The sequence below is a fragment of the Amblyraja radiata genome, chromosome 5, assembly GCF_010909765.2.
Source record: "Amblyraja radiata isolate CabotCenter1 chromosome 5, sAmbRad1.1.pri, whole genome shotgun sequence".
NCBI classification, from domain to species: Eukaryota; Metazoa; Chordata; class Chondrichthyes; order Rajiformes; family Rajidae; genus Amblyraja; species Amblyraja radiata.
The window spans coordinates 66,513,928-66,540,830 of record NC_045960.1 but is presented as its reverse complement, the minus strand read 5'-3'; the positions used below and the strand labels follow the sequence as shown (position 1 = coordinate 66,540,830).

The 26,903-nt window shown below is 44.0% G+C and overlaps 1 long non-coding RNA gene across 1 annotated transcript; it reads right to left on the bottom strand.

Moving 5' to 3' along the window:
- Nucleotides 1-1,365: 1,365 nt before the first annotated feature.
- On the bottom strand, nt 1,366-26,903 carry LOC116973410. Its single transcript, XR_004412053.1, has 3 exons — nt 26,876-26,903; nt 13,436-13,438; nt 1,366-1,475 (listed from the first exon to the last, which is right to left on the bottom strand). It is a non-coding gene; the product is annotated as an uncharacterized LOC116973410 (long non-coding RNA).

The following is a 26,903-nucleotide window of genomic DNA, read 5'->3' as shown; positions in this document are numbered from 1 at the left end:
GCCAGACCTGCGGTAAGCCTCCGAATCTCCGGGGGTCGGGTCACAGCAGCGCGCCACCACCGCTCCACCCGCTCCGGACTCGGCCAGCTCCATGATGGTGAGTAGCTCCGCAGCTCCGTGACTGGAGCCCCAGGACGTTCCTGCTGGAGGCCGCTCCACGTTGCAGCCCCAACGACAACGGAGACCCGACAGGGAAAAGGTTGGGTTCTCCGTGCAGGGGAAAGATTTTAAAAGTTATGGTGTGGGTCTTTGATGATACTGCCAGCCTTTTTGAGGCAGCGACTGCGATAAATCCCCTCGATGGAAGGAAGGTCAGAGCCGATGATGGACTGGGCAGTGTTTACGACTTTTTGTAGTCTTTTCCTCTCCAGGGCGCTCAAATTGCCGAACCAAGTCACGATGCAACCGGTCAATATGCTCTCGACTGTGCACCTGTAGAGGTTAGAGAGAGTCTTCCTTGACAAACCGACTTTCCGTAATCTTCTCAGGAAGTAGAGGTGCTGATGAGCTTTCTTGATAATTGCATTAGTGTTCTCGGACCAGGAAAGATCTTCAGAGATGTGCACGCCCAGGAATTTGAAGCTCTTGACCCTTTCAACCATCGACCCGTTGATATAAATGGGGCTGTGAGTCCCCATCCTACTCCTTCCAAAGTCCACAATCAGTTCCTTGGTTTTGCTGGTGTTGAGGGCCAGGTTATTGCACTGGCACCATATGGACAGTTGCTCGATCTCTCTCCTGTACTCAGACTCATCCCCATCAGTGATACGTCCCACAACAGTGGTGTCGTCAGCGAACTTGATGATGGAGTTCGCACTGTCATGAGTATAGAGTGAGTACAGCAGGGGGCTGAGCAAGCAGCCTTGAGGTGCTCCCGTGCTGATTGTTATCGAGGCTGACACATTTCCACCAATACGAACAGACTGTGGTCTGTGAATGAGGAAGTCGAGGATCCAATTGCAGAGGGATGCGCAGAGACTCAGTTCTGCGAGTTTGGTAACCAGCTTGGAGGGGATGATTGTGTTAAATGCCGAGCTGTAATCGATGAATAACAGCCTGACATATGAGTTTTTGTTGTCCAAGTGGTCCAGAGCGGAGTGGAGGGCCAACGAGATCGCATCCACCATTGATCTGTTGTGGCGGTATGCGAACTGCAGTGGGTCCAGGTTTTTGTCGAGGTAGGAGTTGATTTGCTCCATGATCAACCTCTCAAAGCACTTCATCACCACCGGCGTTAGTGCCACTGGTCGATAGTCATTGAGGCACGTCACCTTACTCTTGTTGGGCACTGGTATAATAAATGCCCTTTTAAAGCAGGTGGGGACCTCAGACCTCAGAAGTGAGAGGTTGAAAATGTCCGTGTGTGTGCGGTCGGTAGCAAAGATCATGGTGGATCTTTGGTCAGTTGATGCAGCTCACCCTTCGGTCTAGGCTTTCCAGGCAAGTGACCAAAACCCCTGGCGACTCATGGAAACCTTGGGTGCGGCGCAAGGTCTCCAGAGGTTTCTGTTGAGGTTTCCTAAGTGGGACAGGGGCATTAATCATTTGTCAATTTCAAATGGCCCCTGATGGTGAAAGTAGCAGCTGTGTTCTTAAGAGACAATGATATCTGATTACTGTGAGAAGGTTACATGGAAACATTTCTTTCCAAGACAGCTTTCTTCTGTCTGCCAATTTCTAAAGGAATGTTTAAGTGGTTTTCCTGTTCCTGATTGTAATCTCATTCTAATTAATTAGCCCCGAGTAATGCAAATAGTACCTAATTCATCAATTGCATTCTATCCAAATTGGGTTATGGAATCACATGTTACACAGAACTATAAGTATATAAGTATTCACTTTATTGTCATTTCACTGAGTACTTGCATACACAGAAGAAACAAAAATATGTTTTGTCATCAGTGCAATTAATGCAACTACCCATATTTTCCATTTTAAAAAGATAATTATTTGCTTTGTGATCCATTATCACCTCACTGAATTTGCAAGTGCATACAGTTCACATTGGCAAGTGCATACAGTTCACATTGGCAACTGCTACCCCCCTGTGGTCCTTTCCCATTTGCAGAATTTCTCAAGCACCAAGAAAAATTCCATCTTAAGTAGACATACTCATTGATATCAATAAAGTGGCTTTGACTTATTGTGTGCAAGCATTACAGAATCACAGATCTCACAAGCTTACTGTTTTACAAACTGGTCTACTATGTGTTAACTTCACAGGTTCTGTTATGTTTATCTTATGAACATACGGGAAGATGAGGAGATGGCCTCTAATCACATTAGACTAAGGGCTGTGGTGAAGGCTGGTTGCCTAATGTCCTCGATAACCGTGGACTGCCGTTCTAATTGTCCTTAATTCAAATGAAGATTTTATTTCTATCCCAGTGATAAATAACCGCACTGTCACTGTTACTCCAGAAACAAAAAAAGAGGATATGGTTGTGAAACGTTTCCAATGGGAATCATTAAAATTGACAATGGAATCTTATAGCTGCCAAACTAAATCCCTTCTAGAAACAGGTTTGTCTTGCATTTTGTGAAGGCAATCTAGATATCATCAAGAGCACTGAATCTAGGTATCATCAAGAGCACTGAATCAAGAGTAATGAAAATGTCTTGGACAAGGAAATCCAGGAGATTTTCTCCAATTCTCAGCGTACCAAATATTTTCTGGTTTCTTAATGCTATCTGTCAAGATCAACGTCATAAACCTCTCTTTTAACAAATCAATGGGCAAATGGACTTTTGCAGGCATAAGTCATTGCTGGGACGATTAATTAGCCCAGTTTAGTCTGATGGTGCTATCATTATCTGAGAGATAAGTCTGCCTGTGTGCCTGACTGTAGCTGTTGTTCAGCAAGCCATGCAGAAAAAGATAAGTAAATACAATTGACTCACCTGCGCTGTCTCTGTAATCAAGATGTCAAACTGGAGACTAACATAAGAACAAAAATCATACGGACATCTGAATTAGGAGCAGGAGTGGGCAACTTGACCTCTCGACCTCCTCTGCCATTCAGTCAGATCATAGATCATCTAATTTTAACCTTAACTTTGCATTTTTGCTTATCGAGCATCTGCCTTTTCCTTAAATGCATCCACAGCCATTACTTTGACCATCCCATGACATCTGAAAGTAGGGGGTGACCTATTACTTTGAAGATGTGTCCCGCAGTGAGAACATTCTTTGTTCCCACAAATGGACACATCCCCTTATGTCCATCTTACCAAGACCCCTCAGGGTCCAATATGTTTCATTCAAGTCATCTCTCTCTTCCTCCCTCTTCGAAATTCCAACAGATGCAATCCTACTCTGTCCATCATAAGACAATCTGTGCAGGTATTAGCCCAGTAACCATTCTTTGATGATTTCCTATGCATGAACTCCCTTCTTTAAATATTTAGACTAAAACTGCGTACAATAGTACAGAAATGGTTACACCAATATTATTGAAGCTCCTAAATTTTATATTTAGTTTCACTCATAATATATGATTCCATAAGCCAGAGACTTTCACACAATAATCTATATTGATATATCAGTGCAGCTGTGAAGGGATGTTGCAATATTGTAGATACTCTCTTTTGGGTTACAATTTAAATCAAAGACCCATTTGCCCTCCTTCAGGTGTACAAACTAAATTTCAATGAATCAGTTATAACATTGACTTAATAATTTTACACATATGTCTGAAGAAGGGTCTCGACCGGAAACGTCACTTATTTCATTTCTCCAGAGATTTTGTCTGACCCGCTGAGATACACCAGCTTTTTGTGTCCAACATTGCCTGAGGAAGATTATTGTCCTCATCACAAATTGCAATGTCTTCACAATACATTGAAACACAGCACATTTATCCAAAGGAATAATATTGCATTTAAACAATACTGCATTGAATCTTTAAGCTATTGATATTCAATGGTCTAGATTGTCCATGATATTTAGTTGAAGGGATTACAAGTAACATTAGCAAATTTGCAGATAACACAAAGCTGGGTGGCAGTGTGAACTGTGAGGAGGATGCTATGAGAACGCAGGGTGACTTGGACAGGTTGGGTGAGTGGGCAGATGCATGTATAGGATGCAATCCATCAATTGTGTTAATGAATCCCGGTTGTCTGCACTCCTTATTTTCGTCTTGGACTGCTTTCTGCTCAACATTGTCATCTGGTCATCTTACCTTCATCATTACCCACCGTCTTGTTGGATAGGACCAAAGTTTGCAGGAATTCCTCGTTTTATCCTCTGTTGACCTAACAGGTGCACAATCCAATTCTTCCTCTACACTCAATGCATTGTGAGCCTGAGTGCCCTGGACAGGGCAATTGAGCACAGTGGTGACAATCTGTGTCTAGTTTGTTTTGTAGCACTGACCAGTACTACAACGCAACCCATAGCCTGCAAAGGCATGTTTGGTGGGTTTATTTCTTCATTGATTTTGTTATTCTGTGATTACACTGGCAACTTCCACTTTGCTCAGGGGTTAATTTAATGGTTGGGCTGGGCAGTTGAGTCTGGGCTTTATTGAAACCAGTTTCCTGTTTTTATAACTGCTGAGTCAGTTTGGAGGTTGTTAATGTTTAAACTGTGATAGTTTTCCACTTTAACTCTGGACCTTGAGCTTCTTCACTGCTGCCAATAAATATTACTAATCGATATTTACTTGAGGTTAATGAGTTGTGATTGTTTAAAAGCTTATAATGATTCTGATGGTTCTGGAAACCGATGAATCTTGACACATGATTTGGAACCCACAGTGACCTTGCAAACAAAGAATCGAAGATGCAACAAAGCCTGCAGTCCATTATACAGTCCTTTTACTCACCCAACTGAGAGAATGTTATGCAAGCAGAAGAGGTGAACATACCAAGAGTCAACAAAATATTGCAGAAAGAAAATAAATGTATCTGAAAATTCTGCAGATGCAAGGCAGGCTATGAGTTTCATAGATGAACACCGTGGCAAAAATATTTCTCATATCATTGGTGATTAGATCAGGTCTGACAAATGAAACTATTATTCAGATACTGATGATGGTACGTCCATTATTCTCACCTACAATATGTCAATATATCATTTATGAATGGAACAATTTTTCCAAAAATAGCACCTCTCCCAACTCACAGAATTACAAAATACTGTTGCTTATGAATTGGATGGTGTATATCATTTAGTTATTTCTGTAGCTTAGAATTATTAGCAAACCAATGAAAATGAGAAACAGATTATCATGAAAAATTTAAAGTGATACTTAGGAAACAAGAGAATATATATTATCAATATGACAGTACCTGTATCTTGATGTAAATTGAATGACAATGAAAAAAAAGAATATTACATAAAACAGAAAATATTTTTTCTCCAGAGATGCTGCCCGGTCCATTGAATGACTCCAGCATTTTGTGTCTATCTATAAAATAACTTTTATCTGTACATACATAGATCAGGAGTCAAGAGTATTTAATTGTCATATGCACCAACTATGGAACAATTAAATTCCATTAAAAAATAAATTAATAAACATAGTATGAGTGCAAAAAAACTGGTGGCCCGCGAGTTGAGGGAATAGATGAAGTTTGCCTACCTTTGTCTGGATGATAGGATGATACCTGTTGAATTGGCCAAGAGTCAATAAAACTAATTTGACTGGAAGGTGAAAGTTCATGGACTAAAATTTGGTTATCAAATACATGACTGATGTGAAAATACTAAAAGCTGAATTTAATCCGAACAATTTTATAAAGTTAAAAAATACAAGATATACAATATAATACAATACCATAATACTTTATTAGCCAAGTATGTTTTGCAACATATGAGGAATTTCATTTGCCAAGTCAGTCATACAAATAAAAGGCAACAGAACACACAAAATACATTTTAACATAAGCATCCACCGCAGTGACTCCTCCACATTCCTCACTGTGATGGAAGGCGAAAAAAAAAGTAAAATCTGTCCCTTCTTTGTCCTCCAGTGGTTGGGGGCCTCGAGCCTCCCGTTGACGGGACGACCTTACTCCCGTAGCCGGCGGCAGGGGGGGGGGGGCATTTCAGCTCCACCGCGCTGGGCGATCTAACCCCGGGTCGGGGCTGCTTCAACGTCATGCGGCTTCCGGAACTCCCAACCCGGTCTCTCCCGAGACTGCGAGCCCTTGATGCAGTCCGCAGGCAATTCCAGGCAAGGAATCCGATGTTAAGTCCTCGCCTTGCGGTGGGGCTCAAAGTCAGTCCCGAGCGAGGCCTCCAGTTCCACGATGTTAGGCCGCAGAGTGACCGGAGATATGACCCGGAAAACAATTGCATCTCCGGCAAGGTAAGAGATTGAAAAAAAAGTTTGCGGGTCGAGACACTTCTTCAGACGGGTTAGGGATGAGGGAAACAAGAGATATAGGCAATGATGTAGAGAGATAAAGTTCTAACATTGCCTATATCTCTCATTTCCATAATCCCTAACCCGTCTGAAGAAGAGTCTTGACCCGAAACGTCACCCATTCCTTCTCTCTAGAGATGCTGCCTGTCCCGCTGAGTTACTCTAGCTTTTTATGTCTCTTTGGTTTAAACCAGCATCTGTTGTTCCTCCCCACACATTTCACAACTTTGTTTGTTATTTCTTCTGAGGTCTGATTTATCCTTCTCACCATTTGCTGTTTTCTCCAGACACCTGCACTTTCTTCAACAATGCTATTGTAATGGTCTTCAACATTTTACACGTTTACATCTTCTCAAGGGATTGAAATCACAAATTATGAAAGCAGAAACCAAGAACATTTGCTGTACGCACATAAAGGGTGTTGGGGAATTGACAATTGGACTGGAAGTGGAATTCAATTAAAAAGAGGGAACAATGTCTTTAATGTGGCTGTTCACTCTCTCGTAGCCTTTTTGGTACAACTCCCTTAAACAGCATATTATTTGGTCTCCTGTAATCTTATGCAGGCAGTTGCCTCTGGACCGAGTGCAAACTCTCTGGCACCTCACAACTCCAATAAGAGTAAAGCTGAAAGTAAAGTAATGGATCCAATGAAAGGTCTTTTACCTGAAACGTTGAATTTGCTTTGCTTTCTAGAAATGCTGCCTAATCTAACGAGTATTTCCCACAATTTCTGTCTGTATTTTAAATTTCCAGTTTCTGCAATTTATTATTTTCTTTCTTACGAACAAATAAGTAGCAAAAAACAATCTACTCAGCCATCCCCCGTCCCTGATGGCTACAATTCCAGCATGGTAACCAGTCTTACTCATGGCATTCAGTAAATCTTAACTACTGTTCAAATTGCAGGCTAGTTATTGGAGTGTCCCCACAAAATAATGTGAATGAAAAGCTTCAAATTGTCTTTCCAGCCCGCCACTTACACAAAATGAAGTGGGCATCTGTATTTGGTTCAAACATCTGTTCAGCTCTTCCATCATCTTGGGGTTTACTGGAAATTAATTTTTATGAATGGACAACAATGTTCTGATTCCGTCTAGATTAGAAAGCAATATTTTGTGGCATGTTTCTCTCTGCCTAGACCACCAAAAGAGTAGTCAGTGAAAGGAAATGACAGACATTGATAAAATATGATATACTCTCAAAAAAGACATGAATCGTGTCAGAAAAATTGTTAATCCACAAAGGAAATAAATATAACTTTACAAGATCATGTTCTCATAAATTAAGATCTGCCTGACATATCAAATACCTGTATATCATAGACTCAGTAAGTTACAAAAAGTGCTGATTGATTGTCCAACAGTGGTTTCAGGGATTCTTTTCTAATTTCATTCACAGCAGTGATGATGTTTTTTATCCCTGTTTGGATGAATAGTGAACATGGATTGAAAGAAATCTCTCCTGTATTGTGAACAAATGCTGGGAATTAAATTCCAAATATTGTCCAACCTTCTGCCTATCAAACCCCCTCCTCTGCTCACCTGTGTTCACCCATTACCTGCATATTACCTACACTTATTTGTCCTGCCCCTCCTCTCATCTAGCTTTCTTCACCCCCACCCCCCCTCCCTACAATCAGTTTGAAGAAGGGTCATGACCCAAAATGCCACCTATCCATGTTGCTCCAGCACTTTGTGTCATTTTTGTATTCCAGCATCTGCAGTTCCTTGTTTCTATATTTTGTGGTCATACTTGCTTCAGGAAGAGAATAGTTATTTTGAATAAATAATTGATCAGTTATTGGTTCATTTGATGGGCATGCATGGCCGACTGTTGCATTGATTGGCTTTCAACTTTCACTATTAAAACTGGAGCAATCTTGAATTTCTCGTCACTAAACCCATTTTGTCTGGACCAAAAACCTCAAGATACAAGATACATTTATTTGTCACATGTGCCAGTTGGCACGGTGAAATGTGTGATCACCATACAGACATACAATAAAATAAAGAACACAACACACGATAGAGTTCAACATAAAACATCCCCACCCAGCAGAATCAAAAGTTTCCCACTGTGAGGGAAGGCACCAAAGTCAGTCATCTTCCTCTAATGTTCCTGATGTTCACCCGTGGTCGGGGCCTCCCGAGTCCTCCGCAGTCGCCGCTACAGGCAGCCCGCCGCTCAGGCCCGCTCGCCGGGATGTTGGAACTCCGACGTCGGAACGGGAGGCCAACCTCAGCGGCTTGGACCTCCAAATTGGCCGCTTCCCGCCAGAGTCCGCGGCTCATAAGGTCCCCCGGGGGGAGATTCAACGCTGGCGACCCTCGGCAAAGGGTCCCAGGACTCTGGAATGTTGGTCAGCGCCGCCCGCGCTGGAAGCTCCGCGAACCGCAGCCCCGCGATGTTGGAGCAGCGGTCCAACGCTCCGGAGCTCCAAACGGCGATCCAGGTAGGTATCGCCCGCTCCGCACCGCCGCTGCCGAAGCTCTGGTCCGGTCCCTGGTCTCCGGTAGGAAAGGCCGCTCCGATCCAGATGGTAGGCCGCGAGGAGGGGTGAAGACGCGACTCGGAGAAATAGTCGCATCCTCCCCCTTGCCCTACCCACCTCCCCCACATAGAAAAACTAAAGAATCCCCAAAACAAACTGTTTAGACAAACTAAAAAAAAAGATAGAAAAAAATGGTGAGACTGTAGACAGAGGCTGCCTTCAATGCGGCGCCCCTAGTGGCCTCCACTACAATAAGTAGCTAAGCCTCTAGCATGGTTGTGAAATGTTTACTGTATGTTTAGACTCCAGTCCACTTTGAATTCTTTGAACTGATCTTTTCTGGGCAGAGTTGGTCTGTGCATTAGTCATTAGTTTATTGTCATGTGTACCGAGGTACAATGAAAAGCTTTTGTTGCATGCCAACCAATCAACGGAAAGACAATACATGATTACAATCAAGTCATCCACACTGTACAGATACATGATAAAGGAAGTATCGTGAATAACATTCAGTGCAAGATAGAGTCAGTAAGCCGATAAAACAGATAAGCAGATAAAGTCTGATCAAAGATAGTCAGAGTGTCTGTAATTAGCAGCTTCAATTTTCACCATTATCAGAAACTATAAATCACATGAGGATGAAGGATTTCAGTGTGTCCTTAAATTGTGAATGGCATTTGACTCATATTATTTCTGCACATTTCTCTGCCCACAATTGATGAGTCAGCAGTTGTATTCATATTCATTCTGATCAGTAACTTTCACTGCAGTTTCAAAATCATTGCATCCCACTATTGCTGCTGGTGGCATTACTTTGTATAAGCTTTACTTGTAAATGTATCCTTGGACATTGTGGGAAACTAGGGAGGAAATTGCGGGGAACCTGGCCGAGATATTTGTATCATCAACAGCCTTGAGCCAAGAGCCAGGAGGCAGGAGGGTAGCTAATGTTGTGCCTCTATTTAAGAAAGACTGCACGGAATAACCTGGGAACTACAGACCCGCGGTGGGTAGGTTATTGGAGGAGATTTTGAGTGACAGGGTCTACATCTATTTGGAGAAGCAAGGACTAAGTAGGGATAGTCAGTCAGCATGTCGTTATGCGTGGGATATTGTGTCTCACAAATTCAAGTTTTTTGAAGAACTGTTCAAGAAGATGGATGAGGAAATGCAATAGATTTTATCTATGTGGACTTTAGCAAGGCCTTTGTCAAGGTACCATATGGTAGGCTGATCGTGGTAATTAGATAATATAGAATCCAGAGTGAACTATCCAATTGGATAAAAAATTGGCTTGAAAGTAGGAGCTAGAGAGTGGTGGTGGAGGGTTGTTTTTCAGGCGCGAGACCTTTAACAAGAAATCAGTGCTGAGTTTATCTTAACAATCTAGACGTGAATGTAGGTGAGTGTAAGTTAGTAGATTACACTAAAATTTGTGGTACAGTGGATAATGAAGAAGGCTATCTATGACTACAACAGGATCTTGATGAACTGAGCTAATGGGCCGAGGAATAGGAAATAGCGTTTCATTCAGATGAATGTGAGGTGTTGCATTTTGGTAGGACAAACCAGGGCAAGACCTACACAATAAATGGTAGGGGATACAGGTGTGCTGCTAAGCAGGGTGACCTTGGGGTGCAGGTACATAGTTCCATGAAACTGGTGACAAAGATAGACAGGGTGGTGGTAAAGGTATTTTGGCACATTTGCCTTCATTGGTTAGGGTATTGAGTGCACAAGTTGCGATGTTATGTTGTAGCTGTTGAGGACATCGGTAAGGCCATTTTTGGAGTACTATTGCTGCTCTTGACACTATCAGAATGATGTTATTAAATTGGAAAGAGTGCAAAAAAGATTTACGATATGGTCTGCCTGCATATTCACATGCCTATCTATGAGCCTCTTAAAGGCAACTATTGTATCTACTTCCACCACCAACCTTGGCAGAACTTTCCAAGCATCAATTGCTCTCTGTGTAAAAATATTTAACCTGCACAAATCCTTTAAATCACCCCTTCTCACCTTAAAGCTATGCCCTATAATATTTGATATTTGCACTGTGGGGATAAGGTTCTGACCGTCTCTCCTATCTATGCCCCCCATAGTTTTATATATTTGAGCAGGTGTCCCCTTAGCTTCCGAAGCTCCAAAGACAACAATCCAAGTCTGTCCAACTTCTCCCGGTAGCTAATATTCTATAATCCAGGCAACATGCTGGTGAATCTCTTCTGCACCCTCTCCAAAGCTTCCACATCCTTCCTGAAATGGGGCTACCAGAACTGGACACAATACTTCAAATGCAGCCTCACTAAAGATTTATAAAGTTGCAATGTGAATTCTTGACTCCTATACTCGTTGTCCCAAATGATGGGGAGAGACATACCATATACGTCTTCTTTACCACATGTTCTCCCTTGTGACTCTTTATCATCGATGGTGTCATTATATTGTAACCATATTTGCCTAACATTATTCTGGGTCCAACCTTACACAGTAAGGCTATTTGCCCTTTTACTGTTTTATTAAAGTTTTTCACTGCTCTAAACTGACACAAGTGATGGATGACCTTCAGTACATGGTGACACCAATTCTCACCAGTGTCACCTTTCACACCAGCCAATCACATGCCTTGGTGTCAGCATCAACATTCCCACATTTACTACATCATATGCACATAGATCATGTTAATACTGACATTAAGCACTGGACAAACATCTTCGGCATTTTTGGAAGTCTTCTCCAATGAAATGGCCATTTTACCTGCAAAATGTTAAAACATTTCGATTGAATTTGCCCAGTTATTTAATCAGACACAAACGTAAACCTGCAGCATTTGATTCAGGAAGGTACCAATATTGGTATACTGAGACAGGTTCTTCAAAAATCCATATAATCACTAATGGTGTTGTCTGATATTTGGGTTCTGTTTCTGAATTGACATTGCCATATCTACAACCTTTGAGAGTTCCAGATTAAATTGATTCTATAATCTCCCTATCATCTCATTGAATTAAACCTCTTTTAGTTGGTGTCAACAGGAGTTTTATTAATGTGGCCTGTATACCCAGGCATACATATTGGTAAGTTCCTCGTGCTGGCGAGAGCAGAAACAGGGAGATACGGGACCTGAACGTGTGGCTGAGGAACTGGTGCATGGGGCAGGGATTTAGATTCTTAGATCACTGGGATCTGTTTTGGGGTAAGGGGGAACTGTACAAAAGGGACGGATTGCATCTTAACAGGTGTGGGACCAGCATTCTGGCAGGCAGGTTTGCCACTGCAACACGGGTGGTTTTAAACTGAATAAGGGGGGTGGGGTGTCGAATGGGATAGTGGAGGATGGAGTTAAAGGGAAAGGGTTTCTTAAATGTGTGAGCGTAGAGACAGAGGGGTGTAAAATGAGGGTAGAAGCAATAGGTAGCAAGGTGAAAAGTAAAAGTGGCAGGCCGGCAAATCCTGGGGAAAAATCAAAAAGGGCCACTTTTCAGCATAATAGTATAAGGGGTAAGAGTGTTGTAAAAACAAGCCTGAAGGCTTTGTGTCTCAATGCAAGGAGCATTCGTAATAAGGTGGATGAGTTGAATGTGCAGATAGCTATTAACGACTATGATATAGTTGGGATCACGGAGACATGGCTCCAGGGTGACCAAGGCTGGGAGCTGAACATCCAATATTCAATATTCAGGAGGGATAGAGAGAAAGGAAAAGGAGGTGGGGTAGCGTTGCTGGTTAGAGAGGAGATTAACGCAATGGAAAGGAAGGACATTAGTTTGGAGGATGTGGAATCGGTATGGGTAGAGCTGCGAAACACTAAGGGGCAGAAAGCGCTGGTGGGTGTTGTGTACAGGCCACCTAACAGTAGTAGTGAAGTTGGAGATGGTATCAAACAGGAAATTAGAAATGCGTGCGACAAAAGCAAAACCGTTATAATGGGTGACTTCAATCTACATATAGATTGGGTGAATCAAATTGGCAGGGGTGCTGAGGAAGAGGATTTCTTGGAATGTATGCGGGATAGTTTTCTAAATCAACATGTAGAGGAACCAACGAGAGAGCAGGCTATTTTAGACTGGGTATTGAGTAATGAGGAAGGGTTAGTTAGCAGTCTTGTTGTACGTGCCCCCTATGGCAAGAGTGACCATAATATGGTTGAGTTCTTCATTAGGATGGAGAGTGACATTGTTAATTCAGAAACAATGGTTCTGAACTTAAAGAAAGGTAACTTTGAGGGTATGAGACGTGAATTGGCCAAGATTGACTGGCAATTAATTCTAAAAGGGTTGACGGTGGATATGCAATGGAAGACATTTAAAGACTGCATGGATGAACTACAAAAATTGTTCATCCCAGTTTGGCAAAAGAATAAATCAGGGAAGGTAGTACATCCGTGGATAACAAGGGAAATCAGGGATAGTATCAAAGCGAAGGATGATGCGTACAAATTAGCCAGAAAAAGCGGCATACCGGAGGACTGGGAGAAATTCAGAGACCAGCAGAGGAGGACAAAGGGCTTAATTAGGAAAGGAAAAATAGATTATGAAAGAAAACTGGCAGGGAACATAAAAACTGACTGCAAAAGTTTTTATAGATACGTGAAAAGAAAGAGATTAGTTAAAACAAATGTAGGTCCCTTGCAGTCAGAAACAGGTGAGTTGATCATGGGGAACAAGGATATGGCGGACCAATTGAATAACTACTTTGGTTCCGTCTTCACTAAGGAAGACATAAATAAACTGCCGGAAATAGCAGGGGACCGCGGGTCAAAGGAGTTGGAGGAATTGAGTGAAATCCAGGTTAGCCGGGAAGTGGTGTTGGGTAAATTGAATGGATTAAAGGCCGATAAATCCCCAGGGCCAGATAGGCTGCATCCCAGAGTACTTAAGGAAGTAGCTCCAGAAATAGTGGATGCATTAGTAATAATCTTTCAAAACTCTTTAGATTCTGGAGTAGTTCCTGAGGATTGGCGGGTAGCAAACGTAACCCCACTTTTTAAGAAGGGAGGGAGAGAGAAAACGGGGAATTACAGACCAGTTAGTCTAACATCGGTAGTGGGGAAACTGCTAGAGTCAGTTATTAAAGATGGGATAGCAGCACATTTGGAAAGTGGTGAAATCATTGGACAAAGTCAGCATGGATTTACGAAAGGTAAATCATGTCTGACGAATCTTATAGAATTTTTCGAGGATGTAACTAGTAGCGTGGATAGGGGAGAACCAGTGGATGTGGTGTATCTGGACTTCCAGAAGGCTTTCGACAAGGTCCCACATAAGAGATTAGTATAAAACTTAAAGCACACGGCATTGGGGGTTCAGTATTGATGTGGATAGAGAACTGGCTGGCAAACAGGAAGCAAAGAGTAGGAGTAAACGGGTCCTTTTCACAATGGCAGGCAGTGACTAGTGGGGTACCGCAAGGCTCAGTGCTGGGACCCCAGCTATTTACAATATATATTAATGATCTGGATGAGGGAATTGAAGGCAATATCTCCAAGTTTGCGGATGACACTAAGCTGGGGGGCAGTGTTAGCTGTGAGGAGGATGCTAAGAGACTGCAAGGTGACTTGGATAGGCTGGGTGAGTGGGCAAATGTTTGGCAGATGCAGTATAATGTGGATAAATGTGAGGTTATCCATTTTGGTGGCAAAAACAGGAATGCAGACTATTATCTAAATGGTGGCCGACTAGGAAAAGGGGAGATGCAGCGAGACCTGGGTGTCATGGTACACCAGTCATTGAAAGTAGGCATGCAGGTGCAGCAGGCAGTGAAGAAAGCGAATGGTATGTTAGCTTTCATAGCAAAAGGATTTGAGTATAGGAGCAGGGAGGTTCTACTGCAGTTGTACAGGGTCTTGGTGAGACCACACCTGGAGTATTGCGTACAGTTTTGGTCTCCAAATCTGAGGAAGGACATTATTGCCATAGAGGGAGTGCAGAGAAGGTTCACCAGACTGATTCCTGGGATGTCAGGACTGTTTTATGAAGAAAGACTGGATAGACTTGGTTTATACTCTCTAGAATTTAGGAGATTGAGAGGGGGTCTTATAGAAACTTATGAAATTCTTAAGGGGTTGGACAGGCTAGATGCAGGAAGATTGCTCCCGATGTTGGGGAAGTCCAGGACAAGGGGTCACAGCTTAAGGATAAGGGGGAAATCCTTTAAAACCGAGATGAGAAGAACTTTTTTCACACAGAGAGTGGTGAATCTCTGGAACTCTCTGCCACAGAGGGTAGTCGAGGCCAGTTCATTGGTTATATTTAAGAGGGAGTTAGATGTGGCCCTTGTGGCTAAGGGGATCAGAGGGTATGGAGAGAAGGCAGGTACGGGATACTGAGTTGGATGATCAGCCATGATCATAATGAATGGCGGTGCAGGCTCGAAGGGCCGAATGGCCTACTCCTGCACCTAATTTCTATGTTTCTATTACTCTCCCCTAAGACTAGGTCATCAGCAGGTTCTTTCTCCCAGGCAACTCCCTTCCTCCTTCCATAACTCCTCTCCCATCCCTACTCCCCTCCTCTCCCTCTATCCCCTCTCCTCCCCCACACTCGCTCCACAGGATCTCGAGGTTGCCGCTCCTCTCCCTTCTTGCGAGGAGCAACAGCCCTCAACTCTGAGGGAGCCAGGCCTCGGATCGGCATGGAAGCACCAGCAGCTACGGCCGTGCCGGCGTGTGGGTGGGGGGGGGGGGGGGGGGGAGGGGAAGGGGGGGAAGAGCTAGGAGAAAAGATGGGGGAAGAGCCATGGGGGAGAGGGGGGTTATCAAGGGTGAGAGGAGCAAGAGCCAGCAAGGGGGACCAGAATGGAAGGGGCTGGAGCTGCGGGGCGTTACGCTGGCAGTGCATTTGGGACTAACAGTGGCCGCTGGACGCTCTCCTCAGCCGGGATCAGACTCTCCTCTTTCCATTTGGCGACATCGGCGACTTTGGGCCGCTTCCGGTCCCACTGAAAATTGTGTCTGGTTTGAGACCTCCGCCAGTCATCCTCAGCTCCAGTAAAGATGCGATGGCGCAGGAATGGGCGGACCATCCCGGGGAGGGACAGGAGAAGCGAACAATCCGCGTGGCGCTGACTGGCAGGAGAGGAGATCGATCTGCGCCCATGCGGTTTTTACGATTTTTAAACCTTGCTAACTTTTACAACATACTACCGATCGGAACGAAACTTGGTGCACTTGCAGCACAGGCAAACGGCGAGTGAGCTGACGAAAAATCGTAGAGCTATCGCGTACAGCTTTTGCGCAAATAGATAAACCGCGCAAACTGGAAGAGCACAAAATCAGTTTTAGTTATGTATAGATAGATAGAAGATCATTTGATCATTTGTACATAAATGAAATCATAGAAACATAGAAACATAGAAAATAGGTGCAGGAGTAGGCCATTCAGCCCTTCGAGCCTGCACCGCCATTCAATATGATCATGGCTGATCATCCAACTCAGTATCCTGTACCTGCCTTCTCTCCATACCCCCTGATCTCTTTAGCCACAAGGGCCACATCTAACTCCCTCTTAAATATAGCCAATGAACTGGCCTCAACTACCTTCTGTGGCAGAGAATTCCAGAGATTCACCACTCTCTGTGTGAAAAATATTTTTCTCATCTCGGTCCTAAAGGATTTCCCCTTTATCCTTAAACTGTGACCCCTTGTCCTGGACTTCCCCAACATCGGGAACAATCTTCCTGCATTTAGCCTGTCCAACACCTTAAGAATTTTGTACGTTTCTATAAGATCCCCCCTCAATCTTCTAAATTCTAGCGAGCACAAGCCGAGTCTATCCAGTCTTTCTTCATATGAAAGTCCTGACATCCCAGGAATCAGTCTGGTGAACCTTCTCTGTATTCCCTCTATGGCAAGAATGTCTTTCCTCAGATTTGGAGACCAAAACTGTACACTGTACAAAACTGTACAAAAAATCGTGACTGGGAAAGCTATAAGAATTTACAGCACGGTTGATTACCATTTGGCCCATTTCTGTTGCTGCTGACCAAGAACAATCTCGTTGACATATTTCAGCTCTTGGACCACAGCCTTCAAGTTTGCCTCCCTTCCTTTGCTCACCCAATGATGAGGGTTTCTGCCTCCATTGCATTTGCAGGCAGCAAATCCCAGACTACCACCATTCTTTGGTGGAACAGCTATTCTCTTCAATGCAATCCTTTTATGAATTAGCTTAATATAATGTTTAACAATTAATAGTAAGTATTGATGATATTCCATTAACCTCTAGATATTTTAACCCAGATTCAAATAAAGCATTTGACAGATGAAACAACTAAATTAACTTGCACTGTATTTCATTATTGATGACTTTATGTTTGCGGTGAATGCAGCTGCAGAAATTGCTGAGAGAAGAGCTCATTTGAACTGATGCAACAAAGTAATCGTGCAGCTCTTTTCAGACACATGCAGCATCTTCCCAGAGAAGCAGAAAACTTTGGAATAATTATCATAGTTTATCTGAAGTAATTGTCCTTGGAGTTTTAGGGTCAATGCTGAACCTGTGTGGCATGAGGAAATGCAGTGAGTTATGATGATTTTGAATGCACTACACCAATAGTCATGGAAACAAGATTTGTGTTAACATCCAAAAGAAGAATTGGTCAAAAACTTGTAGTGGAAAAAAATGTTATTGGGCAGGAAGGGAGGAATTGAAATGGAAATAACAGACTATTTTTACAGATGTGTCATTATATTTATAGACACATTAAATAAGAGGAAATTAATACCCACATATTAGTATCACCAACAGTAATTCCTATTAAAGTGTACATTTTGACTATATAGGATGACAGGACAAAAGAAGCATTAACTTGCACGCACAAAGAACCAAAAGCAGTATATACTCCCTTCCTGGAAATGCTGCCACATACTCTTACTCTTAACTCTACCTCAGTTATTATATTACTCTAACTTTAATTTTTTTTGCACAACTTGGATTGCTGATACCAGACAAGGAAATAGACACCTAGATTCCATGATATGACCTTGAGCAGTGAAGGTACATCCACTGAAGATACACATATCACTGCAGGAAGAAAGTAGATACGCTCTGCTGGCTCAAGGGTAGTAAGAATGACTGCCACCAGACAATACCTCCAAAGAATGGCACCAGAGTAACCCAGCAACAGCATCCTTATACCTAAGAGATGAAACCCGACCATAAGATCACCAGCGAATGTGATCTTCACAAATGCTGACTATGCAGAGTTAATCATGTCAGAAAAAGCTGATCATTCATTAGCTCCTCAGCGGCTGATTAACCAAGTGCTGATAACTATTTGTCTACGCTTAAATGATGCAGCTCTATGTGTAAAAATGCCGGGTTCTGTACAATTGGGGAGAGTATGTGGTCTGCACTTGGCAACATGAATGATTCCTTCTCTCACCGACAGGGTTAAGTTCCATCAAAGTAAATATGCTTTTGCTTGAGGTGAAGAATGGACTGTGCGAGCAATCCTTCGCACCACAACACTACCGTGTGTTTCTTAAACTGTATGGGGAAGTCCCGTTCAATTCTGTTTGGTTAGAGGAGGGTAGTAGTGTCTGATTTTCACTGAATCTGCAGTGATGTTCAGCATTTGCATTGCTTACCAGTGTGTTGTAAAAAATTGAAAAGCATCCAGGGCACGGTTCATAGAATTTCTCATCACAGTCTCTCACAAAGCCCCTTGCCGTGCAGTCGTTCACTTTTATTTGTTGCATTGGGATTACAATATTGGTTCACACAGCTGCGCTTTTGCTTGCTCAGTCATCCTATGCCATGCTGGTTTACATAACGCATGCTGCAATTATCCAGCCACACACTGAAGGAGAGGTTAAAAGTTGAATTATTTTACTTCTCCACTTTTGAACATTGTTCAAGCATTTTAAATGCATATCAGAAGGGCAATCACAGGTGATGTATTAAATGTAAGACTTTGAAACGTAAGCAGTGAGAGTGTCTCATAAAAAATGCTTGCACAAATATAGATCATCCTAAAAATTAATTAAGCGATTTTACTTCATTGGAAACAATTTAAAAAAAAGGGATCTGCTGAAATATTTAACATTTTTACCACTACAACTTGGAATGGCATGTCGAGGATTTTGAACTCGCTTGGGAACATATTCACAAGTCCAAAAGACATTCCCTTTTTCTTATATTTAATTTTCTTGGGAAATGTATGCTAGTACAAGCCATGAATGTTTTGGCCAAAGTTCATTTCCTTTGAGGTGGTGAGGTGCGTGGGCTTTTTGAAGAGCCACTGTTGGACTGGTAGTGAAGGACCTTCCACACTGGTCAATGATCCAATATATTGTCCAAGCAGCAATGAAGGGTTGTTGTTCTAATTTCAAATCTGACTTGGGAGGTACTTGCAATGTGTGGACAAGTGTGTACCTACTGTAAATAAACACTTTCCCAACCAGACACCCTGCATGAACCAGGGACTCAGAATCTGTGGCATTGCAGTATCGTACGAGAAGTCCAGTTACAGCCTCCTGAAGGCCGCAAAGGGAAGTGGGCAGGGCTTACATGGCACCTCCTACATGGCAAAACTGGGCAGCATAAGTGGCAATGACGCAACACTGATGTTCAATGCCACAACACTTATGTTCAATGCCTCTTTGAAAGAGAGAACAATGACATGCTTACATGAGCTTCCACAACTCTTGATGAGCCTGTGATCTCAGTCTCTGGAAATATTGTCAGAGCATCCTTGAAGGAAAAACTTTTGGTCGGGATGATGTACGAAAAACCTGTGCAGGCCAACGTATTGGATATTCAAGAACATCTTCAACCTCTTGCTTCTGCAATCTGAAGTTTCCACCAGTTTCAAAAGGCCTTCTATCGTAATAGAGCCCAAGATGTGCATGGTGACCGGCCCAGGTAGCACTTGCATCCACTATAATGAAGTGCTTCGGGTAGTTGGTTAATGTTCGAATTAACTCCAGCCTCAGAAATGACCTGGATCTGGTTCAATTTACAATAGGTCAACTGCAGATGCTGTCTTACTGGCTCTCCACTCTCCTCTGAACAATCTGGACAACAGGAACACAGGTCATTGACTACAGCTCAGTATGCAACCTGACCAACACCCCCCAAACTCACCAGGAAACTCCAGATCTGAGGTTCTAAACCTCCCTTTGCAACTGAACTCTTGACCTCATTGGCAGATTTCAATCAGTTGAGGAAAGAACAACAGATGCTGGTTGATACTGAAGATAGACACAAAATAACTCTGGAGGAAAGGAATGTGTAATGTTTTGGGTTGGAACTCTTCTTCAGACTACGTTCAATTAGTACAGTATCTTCTTCTCACAAACCATCAACTCAGATGCACCTCAAGACCGAGCCCCTTGCTCTTCACTCATTATACACTACTGTGTAACTAAGCACAACTCCAATGCCATTGATAAATTCATTGACCACACCCTTGTTGTTGGCTGAATCACAAGAGAGGAAGAGAGGAAGAGAGAGAGAGAGAGAGAGAGAGGAGAGAGGGGAGAGAGGGGAGGGGGAAGATGAGGGGGAGGGGAGAGAGGGGGAGGGGGAGAGAGGGGGAGGGGGAGAGAGGGGAAGAGGGGGGGAGGGGGGGGGAGAGAGGGAGGGGGGGGGGAGAGAGGCGAGGGGGGGAGAGGGAGGGGGAGGGGGAGGGGGGAAGAGGAGGGGGAGAGAGAGAGAGAGAGAGAGAGAGCATAAACCTCCGCAGTTGCCACTGCAGGCGGCCAGATGTACAGGCCCTCTCATCTGGAAGGTAAGTCCCGAATCGGTGCTTCCCTACCGAAGACCACGGCTTCAGGATGTTGTAGGCCGCAGGCCAGCGGTCGGAGCTCTTCTCCAGGGATCCCCAGCGAGGGATCCCGCTCCGGATGGTAAGTCCACGACGCGCCCGCGGCTAGAAGCTTGTTCCCAGCACATTTATGCAATGATGAAGAAGCTGTGGCAGCACCGCTACTTTCTTTGAATTTTATAAGGATTCAGTATGTCTCCAAGTACTTCAACAAAATCAGATGTACGTAGAAAGGATCCTGACTGGTAGAATAATGCCATGGTATGACAATTCCAACACACAGAAGGCAAGAGCCTGGAGTGGTGGACTCAGCCCAGTCCATCTCATGCACAGTCCACCTCCCCATTGAAAGCATCCACATGAAGCGCTGCGTCAAGATGGCTGCATCTATCATGAAGGATTCCCTCCAGCCAGGCCATGGCCTCGTCGCACTGCTACCATCAAGCACAAGAAACAGAAGTCTGATGTCCCACACCATCAGGTTCAGGAACAGCTATTTTTACACAACTATCACCCTCATTTGGCTACAAAAAGTTCAAAGAGAAGAATACCCCCGGAATCTGCGAGAGCGGGGGCGCAATATGACTCATCGACTGACCACCCGATAACAAACCTTGGAACGGACATGACATTGAATCAGTTATGTGGCAAAACTCTTGAAAAACGAGCAGCTGGACACGTTGTGGTGTGGCTAGACTAAAGTGACATCAACTTGTGGTCTCAAATTTCATCAGGGACGGAAGAAATGCTTGAAAATCCCCAACCCAGGGCCCCGCATTGACCAGATTCTGTCAAGAGGAAGGTCAAATCAGTCGGATGAAACTCAGCGGCAGGAGTAAATCCACAGCCCGCAGAGCATCAGCACCCTACGGGATGTGGCAGAAGTTTCAGGCAACAGTCCAAGACGCAACCAGGCACATCGTAAAGTGGAGAACATGCAAGGACGTAAGCCGTTGGTGAAATGGCCAAAGTCTAACAGCAAGGAGTGGGGAATCATCAATGCAGATGTAAGCTTAATCTTAAGTGGAATCAAGGGATCAGCAGAAAAGAAGTTGGAGAAGATGGGTGATCTAGTCTACAGCTATGGAAAGGAGAAATTTGGTGAGAAGGAACAACTCAGCAGGAAAGATGGGCCTCCTCCCCCCAAGTCCCGTCGTCTCCAGGAAACCCAACGATTTGTTAAAGAAAGAAGAGGCCTGAGGAAGGTGTGGAAAAAAGCAACAGCAGAAGAAAGGGAGGGCATCAATCTCCTTCAAAAGGACCTAAAACAGAGGCTCTCGAAGCTGCGCAGAGAATTTAAGGAAACGATGCAAAAAGAAGGAAAAAGCAAGAACAGACTTCTACAAAGATCCCTTTAAGTTGTGAAAGGCATTTTCTCAAAAGAGAAAAGCGGATCCCCTGGAAAGCGTCAAAAAAGGAGGTTGAAGGACACATCATAACTATCCACACTGATGAGCTAAAAGATTAACCGATACTTGTCCCCACCAATCTCACCCCCACAGCATCAAATTGACACCAGCCCTCCCAAGCTGAGTGAGGTGAAAGAGATAGTGAAGAAGGCAAGAACAGCCTGTGCACCAGGCCCTAATGGTGTTCTGTATTGTGCCTACAAGAATGCCCAGGATGTTCTGAAATTTCTCTGGAGGAACATGAGGGTTGCGTGGAAAAGCAAGTTATCCCAAAGCCTGGCGAAGAGCGGGGCTGGATCCCAAAGGAAAAAAATGTGGCCACCATCGAACGTTTCGGCAAATAACCTTCTTAACATAGAAGGCAAGATCTTTTCAGTGTGGTGGCGAAAAGACTGACAAAGTATCTGAACCATTTCATTGATACGTCAATCCAAAAGGCTGGCATAGCAGGCTTCTCGGGATGCCTTGAACATACCAGCATCATATGGCATCAAATCCAGACTGCTAAGAAAGAACGAAATAATCTGCATGTCTTGTTCCTCGACCTGGCCAACGCCTATGGATCAGTTCCTCATTCGCTACTGTGGACTGCTTTTGAATTCTTTCAGGTGCCTGCAATAATAACAAATCTAGTAAAGAAATACTTCCAGGATCTGGAATTTTGTCTCACAACATCAGACTTCACCACAGCGTGGCAACCACTGAAAGTAGGCATCATGGTGGGTGCACCATCTCCCCATTGGCCTTCACTATGGCAATGGAGCAATCAGAACATCAAAATGGGTTGTGGGAGGAAAACGGCTACAGTGTGGTCAGTGATCGTCACCTATACGAGCCTATATGGACGATATAACAACACTAACAACAACTATCCCCTGCACCAAGAGACTGCTGGAAAAACATCATCAAAACATCACATGGGCAAGGATGAAGATTAAACCCAGCAAGTGCAGAAGTAGACGTAGAAGTAGAAGTAGAAGTAGAGGTATCTCCATTGTCATAGGTCAAGTCAAGGATCAAAGATTTCATATTGACGGAATACCTGTTCCAACTGTTTCAGAAATGATAGTGAAGAGTTTGGGCTGATGATATGATGCAAAGCTCAAGGACACTGAGCAGTTTGAACAACTCAAAAAGGATACCATCATGCACATAGCTCGAATCAACAAGACCTTGCTACCAGGAAAACTCAAGCTGTGGTGCTTCCAATTTGGCATACTACCAAGAATCATGCGGCCTTTAACTATGTATAAAATCCCCATCAACAAAGTGGAAAAGCTGGAATGAATGATCAGCGCACATGTGAAACAGTGGCTTGGACCTCCACGATGCTTAAGTGCTGTCGGACTGTACGGGAGTGGCAAATTGGAATTACCCATTGCAGGACTTGTGGAAGAGTTCAAATGCACTAAAGCAAGGTTGGTCATGACCCTCACTGAATCTGAAGATACCGTTATTCGAACAGCAGCCCCCCGTGTGGCAACGGGGAGGAAGTGGACACGATCTGAAGCCATTCAGAGTGCCTAGTGTGCTCTTCATTTCAGGGATGTGGTTGGCCAAGTCCAACACGGGAGAGCCGGGCTTGGGCTCGTCCCAAAAGCTCCACAATGGCACAAGGCAGCATCAGTGTCGAAAAGACGGCTCGTGGTGGAGGAGGTGAGAAGACGGGAGGAGGCAGAGCGACAGGCCAAGGCCGTCTCAATGGCCAAGCAGGGCCAATGGACTAACTGGGAGAGCCTGGAAAAGAGGAAACTCAGCTGGCGTGACATCTGGCAAATGGAAGGATCTCGGCTAAGTTTTGTCGTCAGAGCCACTTATAATGTTCTACCATCACCCCAGAACCTGAAGCAGTGGTTCGGAGAAGACCCCGCTTGCTCCCTTTGCCAAGCACCTGCATCACTAAGGCACATTTTAACAGGATGCACTATGAGCCTCGGCCAAGGGCGTTACACTTGGTGGCATAACCAAGTTCTCAGACAGCTGACATCAATCCTTGAACAGAGGCAAACGATCACAAATGCTTCCCTACAAACATCGGCAGGAAAAGTCCACTTCACAACATTTGTACCAGCAGGCCAACCTCCAGAGCATCAGATAACATCAATGTATGCAAGCATTCTGCAGCCTGCTCGGGATTAGAAAATGGAAGTGGAAAAAAGGCTTGTGTTTCCCCCAGACATTGTGGCTACAACACTCCGGCCAGACATGGTCCTGGGGTCCACAACAGCCAAGTTGGCATACGTTGTGGAGTTGACAGTTCCATGGGAAGATGGTGTTGAAGAAGCTTATGAGAGAAAAAAGACCAAGTACTCTGAACTGGCAACTGAAGCTTCCCAGAATGGCTGGAAGAACAAGATTTTCCCTGTCGAAATGGGATGCAGGGGATTTGTTGTGACATCTATGACCAGGCTATTAAAGAAAATGGGGATGAAAATGGTTGCTCCCTCCAACAAGCAATCAAGTAATTGTCAAATTCTGCAGAAAAAGGCAGCAATTGGATTTGGATCAAAAGGAGAGACAACAATTGGGCTGCAAGATGAAGACAGGAGGGTATGGAATTGAGGGGGGTGTAACTGGGACGCCAGGTATCACCGTTGAGCCCTCTGGAGATGTTGCGGGCTTATCAATGAAATGTCAAAGAAGGAGGGTGTCCACCTGATGATCCCGATGATGTACCTACCCTACCTTTCACCACTCCGATCCCACAGCAAATAGCAAGAGTGCCGACTTATTGCAGGGATTGAAACATCAAGTCCTATTAGCTCCATTGAACCAACCTGCACAACCTTACTTCTACCTCCATGATGGAACACTATGTCCCATCTTTTGCAATAATATGAACTTAAAATGTTATTCTAATTATGTTTTTGCACAAATGTCTTGTTTTATTGCAGTTTTCTAGTCTTCAGAATTTTTCTTGAGTAACCTATGCATAATTTGTGTATAATTTGTCTTTCGTGTGTTTGTCTGTCCAGTCTGACTGCTGTAAGCAACATTTCAAGTTCAAGTGAGTTTATTGTCATGTGTCCCTGTATAGGACAATGAAAATCTCGCTTTGCTTCAGCACACAGAACATAGTAGGCATTTACTACAAAACAGATCAGTGTGTCCATATACCATAATATAAATATATACACACATGAATAAATAAACTGATAAAGTGCAAATAACAGATAATGGGTTATTAATAATCAGAGTTTTGTCCGAGCCAGGTTTAATAGCCTGATGGCTGTGGGGAAGTAGCTATTCCTGAACCTGATTGTTGCAGTCTTCAGGCTCCTGTATCTTCTACCTGATGGTAGCAGGGAGATGAGTGAGTGGCCAGGATGGTGTGGGTCTTTGATGATACTGCCAGCCTTTTTGAGGCAGCGACTGCGATAAATCCCGTCGATGGAAGGAAGGTCAGAGCCGATGGTGGACTGGGCAGTGTTTACTACTTTTTGTAGTCTTTTCCTCTCCAGGGCGCTCAAATTGCTGAACCAAGCCATGATGCAACCGGTCAGCATGCTCTCTACTGTGCACCTGTAGAATTTAGAGAGAGTCCTCCTTGACAAACCGACTCTCCGTAATCTCTCAGGAAGTAGAGGCGCTGATGAGCTTTCTTGATAATTGCGTTAGTGTTCTCGGACCAGGAAAGATCTTCAGAGATGTGCACGTGCAAATGTGTCCACGCATCCTGCTCAAGGCTCCACACGTCACACATGGCATCACTTATATCACCGAAGGTTGTCCCCCGCTTCTCAGCTGCACTTCGAATTTTCAGATGATCTCACGGAGGTCCTTGTGGAGAAGGTAGGCAAAGGGAATGAGGTTTTGATGCTAGTTACCGATGGAAGCTTGCCAAGATGAGAGGTGACTGAGATGGAAATTGCTCGTGGCACAGCTCCGAGGACATGGCAGCTCTGGATGAATTAATTCCATAATTTGTTCCAGGTTGGGAAGCCGGACTCCTGCCTGGGCCAGAACCACTTACATTGCTGGACATTACACCAGCTCGAATCAGACAAGGTTTTGACTCCACCCAACGTTTATGCTCATTAATTTGAAGAAATTAATTAAATTTAATTGGCAGCAACTTTTAAAGTGCTATTCTGCCCGCGTCAGCACATCCAACAATGAAGGGAGTTTCCAGCTGGTTAATTTAACAGCTGCTTATACAATTGGCAAAAAGCTCCGCTCAGCAGCACTGTTTAAAATTAGTTTGAATTAAAGTGCTGCAAGTAGAGTGGGTGTCGACAGTCCAAGCAGCTGTTGTAGTAACCAGCAGAAATGTTCATCCTTCAACAAGCGGAGAGACTAAAAACAGTGATTATAAACTTGCAAAATGGCCAGTGAGTTGATAAAATGGTTGCGATTTAGGGGTGCAGAACTAAACTGCACATAATGCGGGGGGGGGGGGGGGGGGAGACAATGACAATGCATGGCACAATACTTGCTTCATCATTGGCTCGTGTCACTTGTAAAGTGGGAGAAAAAGAAAAACGTCAAAAAATTGCAGGTGCTGGAAATCTTAAACAATAGACTTTCAACAAGTCATACAGTATGGTAAAGAGAGAAAGAAAACTCATTTTAATTTGCTGAGAGGATTGGGGATGGGTGGGTTGGGAAAGGAAATATCGAGGAGGCCAGAGCTGCCTCGCTTACAGAGCTGTCCTGCGCAAAGATTAATCAGGACAGTTATGCCCCTGTCCCACTTAGGAAACCTGAACGGAAACCTCTGGAGACTTTGCGCCCGACCCAAGGTTTCCGTGCGGTTCCCGAAGGTTCCCGGAGGTTTTTGTCAGTCTCCCTACCTGCTTCCACTACCTGCAACCTCCGGCAACCACCTGCAACCTCCGGGAACCACACGGAAAC